The sequence below is a fragment of the Sapajus apella genome, unplaced genomic scaffold, assembly GCF_009761245.1.
Source record: "Sapajus apella isolate SASKATOON/1434 unplaced genomic scaffold, GSC_monkey_1.0 scaffold24, whole genome shotgun sequence".
NCBI lineage: Eukaryota > Metazoa > Chordata > Mammalia > Primates > Cebidae > Sapajus > Sapajus apella.
Genome location: NW_022436964.1, coordinates 12,605,563 through 12,610,338, shown reverse-complemented (window position 1 = coordinate 12,610,338; position 4,776 = coordinate 12,605,563).

Below are 4,776 nucleotides of genomic sequence, written 5' to 3'. Positions count from 1 at the left end.
CAAAATGAATGTATGAAGGGAGAGAAGGTATCGAAGTTGGTAAAGAGAAAACATGATAATTGCCCACTTATATGTAAAGGCAAAAACATCGTATATTTGTTTGCTAGGACTTTTTCTTTTTCTTTTGAGACGGAGTCTTACTCTGTCAAGCAGGCTGCAGTGCGGTGGCACGATCTCGGCTCACTGCAACCTCTGCTTCCAGGGCTCAAGTGATCCTCCCGCCTCAGCCACCCAAGTGGCTAGGACCACAGGTGTGCACCACAATACCTGGCTACTTTTTTGTATTTTTGGTAGAGACAAGGTTTCACTATGTTGCCCAGGCTGGTCTCAGACTCATGAACTCAAGCAATCCAACTGCCTTGGCCTCCCAAAGTTCTGGGATTACAGGCATGAGCCACCATACCAGGCTGCAAAGTTTTTCTATAAAAACCAGATAGAAAATATTTTAGGTTCTTCAGTCATGTGGTCTCTAGTGCAACTCTGCCATTGTCGTGTGAAAGCAGCCAGAGACAATATATAAACAAAAGAGTATGGCTGCATTCAGTTATGAATCCTAATATTTGAATTTAATATAATTTTCATGTTATAAATTTTAAATTATCTTTTGTTTTCCTCAACTATTTAAAAATATAAAAATTATTTTTAGTTCAGGATGCATATAAAAACAGATGGTGGGCTGATTGGGTCAGTTTATTTATCCCTGTTCCAAAGCAAAATCAGTTTGTTATTTTCAGTACATACTCCATGCTATCCTCCTTCTTTACATTTGCTCCCATCATTCCTTCCACTTATGTAGAAAGAACCTTATGCACCCCAACCCTACATGCCCATATGTACCCATCACCTGGTTCAATTACTAGCTTATTTTCAAAGTAACCTCTCCTCTAAGTGCCTTCATCTACACTTCTCTGATGGCCTTGATCACGGCAGATTTGTATTACTTTGTGGTCTGTGATGTTTTATTTTTATTTTATTTATTTATTCATTTATTTATTTTTGAGACGGAGTCTCACTCTGTTGCACAGGCAGTGGTGCAGTCTCAGCTTACTGCAACCTCCTCGCAGGTTCAAACAATTCTCCTGCCTCAGCCTCCCAAGTAGCTGGGACTACTATCACACCCAGCTAAATTTTGTATTTTAGTATAGATGGGGTTTCACTATGTTGGCCAAGCTGGTCTCGAACTCCTGACCTCATGATCTGCCCACCTTGGCTTCCCAAAGTGCTGGAATTACAGGCATGAGTCACCACGCCCAGACAGGATGATATTTTATTTTTATATCCTTCATGGCACCAAGCCTAACAGAGTTAGCACTCATAGATGTGTCCTAAGTCAAGGAAGGACTGTCAGCATTTAGGACACAGCATAAGGATTGTACCTGGTCAAGAGTCAAATGAAAGTAGTTAAAAGAGAAGTAAAAAAGTTCCTTAATACCTATAGTGGGTTGAATGACAGCCTCCCAAAAGATAGATCCTTGTGCTAAAACCTGAACCCTGTAAATGTGACCTTATTTGGAAAAATGTAAGTTAAGGATCTTGAGGCGAGATCATCCTAGACTGCCAAAATGAGCCTAAAATCCAATGATGAGTGTCCTTAAAAGAGGCAGAAGAGAAAAAACACAGAGAAGGCCAAGTGAAAATGGAAGCAGAGATTGGAAGGATATAGACGTTTAGAATGCAGAGGGAGTGAATTCCTGCCAACACGTAAATTTCAGACTTCTGGGCTCCAGACTGTGAGAGAATAAATTTCTATTGTTTTAAGCCACTCAGTTTGTGGTCATTTGTTACAGAAGCCCTAGGAAGCTAAAACAACCCTCACCACCCCCTTTCCCAAGTTGTGTTAACAAATACCTAATATTTATCTAGCACTTATTAGGTACAGCTTTTCATAGAATATTATATTAAACTTTCACATCAATCTTATAAAATAAGCACTATTATTATTCCTTATACAGATGAGGAAACTAACATCTGGAGAAATTGAAGTAATTTGCGCAAAGATTCACTTGGCTAGTAAGTGATGAAACCAGAATTGAACACAAGCGATGTGATTTGAGTCTTCTTCTCTTAGTCACTGTGTCACCTCTTAATTATTCTCCTCACATTTTACATACCTTAACACACAGGGATGATATTTCCTAAACTGGATTTCTACTATCCCAGCTACTCATTCTTGGTGAACAAGGATAGAATAGTCTACTGCTCAGGTCAGGACAACAGAATCTCTCTCTGGGTCTCATGCCCTTCATCCTTCTCTGATTCCTAAGGCAGTGGGGAAAGTTTTATGTTAGTCTTTAAAGAGTATGGCCTTCATGAAAGTCTGTTTCCCTAAGTAGTTCTCTTTGCATTTAATAATGGTTTCCAATAAGGAAATGAATAAGAGGAAACACAACTGCAGGCAGCACTGGGATGATGTAAACAATGGAAATATCAGCATGTTCCTGGATAAGTCATGGAGAGCAAAGTGCTCAAGAGCCATTGAAATCCTTTCATGGGACTAGGTTCTAAGGTCCAAATGCTGGTAACACAAAGTGATCTGCAGTTAGAGTCTTCAGGGAAGCAAGATAGCACAGTGGTTAAGAGCATGGATGCACTTAGGTCTAAGTTTGAATATCCGGGCATTATCACTTACTAGCTCTGTAACCTGAGCAAATCACCTCGAGTCTCAGTTTTCTCATCTGCAAAGTAGGGAATAAAAATATCTACTTCATAGGTATTATTTATGTAGCACACTTGTACATGTAAACACTCAATATTATCAAAGTGCTAGCTCTTAAACTCTGTATGAAAGTCTTGAATGAAGGCTTTCACTCAATGCCTTTTTTCTCGTCACCACCCTGACTCCTTTCTCTTTTACTAAGTATAATTTTGCCACTTCGGCAAGGCACAGTAGCTCATGCCTGTAATCCCCGCACTTTGGGAGGCCGAGGTGGGTGGATCACTTGAGATCAGGAATCTGAGACCTTCTGAAACCCCGTCTCTACTAAAAATACAAAAAATTAGCTGGATCTGGTGGTGCATGCTTGTAATTCCAGCTACTTGGGAGGCTGAGGCAGGAGAACTGCTTGAACTCCGGAGGCGGAGGTTGCAGTGAGCCAAGGTCATGCCATTGCACTCCAGCCTGGGGGACAAGAGTGAAACTCTGTCTCAAAAAAAAAAAAAAAAAAAAAACCTCATTAACTTTTGAGTAGCCATATGGAGACCAAAAGTAAGTGAGCAAGAATAAAAGAAGAATGCACAAAGCTTATTCAAACTTTCCTTTAAAAATAATTACAAAAATAGCCGGGCATGGTGGCTCACGCCTATAATCCCAGCATTTTGGGAGGCCGAGGCGGGTGAATCACGAGGTCAAGAGATGGAGACCATCCTGGTCAACAAGGTGAAACCCCGTCTCTACTAAAAATACAAAAATTAGCTGGGCATGCTGGCACGAACCTGTAGTCCTAGCTACTTGGGAAGCTGAGGCAGGATAATTGCTTGAATCCAGGAGGCGGAGGTTGCGGTGAGCCGAGATCGCGCCATTGCACTCCAGCCTGGGTAACAAGAGTGAAACTCCATCTAAAAAAAAAAAAAAAAAAAAAAAAATTACAAAAATAAAAAGTGCTTTCAGAAAAAAAGAAATTTTATATTACCAAAATTAAGATTAAAATAATTTATTCTAACCCAACCGATACAGGTTATTGCATAACCCCATTATGGGAAAATTTAGGTAGGGCCATTTTCATCAATTCCTCTCATCCCCCACTCCTGCTGCCTCTTAGAAGCATTCATTATCTCAAGATAATTTCACTGATTATTGAGGCATTATTATTTTGCCGCTTCTACTGTGACCTCTTCATTTCTGAAATCACTCCTTTGCTTCAAAAACGACACGCTGGTAGGAATACTAATTTTCCCCTACTCTTATATTAACCAGGTCCCGTAGCCCCAGCATCTGAGATTTGAAAAACAGGAATGTATAATATCATTAGTAGAAAATAGCATTCTGTAGCAGTCATTGCAACAACCATTTTGCTGATAACACTTAACACTTTCTTATCACTGTTTTCTATCACCATTACTTTCAAAGCATTTTCTGTCTGCTTGATACAGATAACATACATACGGAATTTTTATAGTAATGCTTATGGAATATAGTATTTTATACTCTTCATATTTTGTATTATTTGTTGAAGGATTGATTCCCAGGGATCATTAAATAATTGCCAAATGGGTGCAGTGAACTCACTGTGAAACCTTGAATCCAGAATCTTGATTTGGACTCCTCAGAAGTCCTGTTTCTGAACTCTTGAGCTTATGGTAGAACTATATGCCTTAGCTCTTCCAAGCAAGAGCTTGGAAGCCAACTGGGCTTTAACGTAGTTACCATTTTTCCTTAATCTGCTTAATTCTACCCCATCCTAAAGAAATTTATCTTGGTCTGTTCTGTCACTTTGTCCTCCCTGCAAGATTTCCCTTCATACCTTCATTTTTTCCCTTACCCTACTGGCATCTGATTCCATCTTCAGCCACTCTACTAACTATTGTTATTGTCAAAGTCAGCAATGAACTCCTTGCCAGATCTCCATGAGGCCCCTTCTCAGTCCTTAACTGATTCTGTAATATCTGAGGTGATGGAGATGGAAACCTTTTCAAAATTGTTTTCTCTTGCTATTTAGCCTTGCTCAGCTGTTCTGATCTTTGCCCTGTGACTGTTCTTCCTAAAACTCCTTTTTGTTAGTAAAGATTTATTGAGCATTACTATGGAACAGACATCATATTAAACACTTTACATAAGTA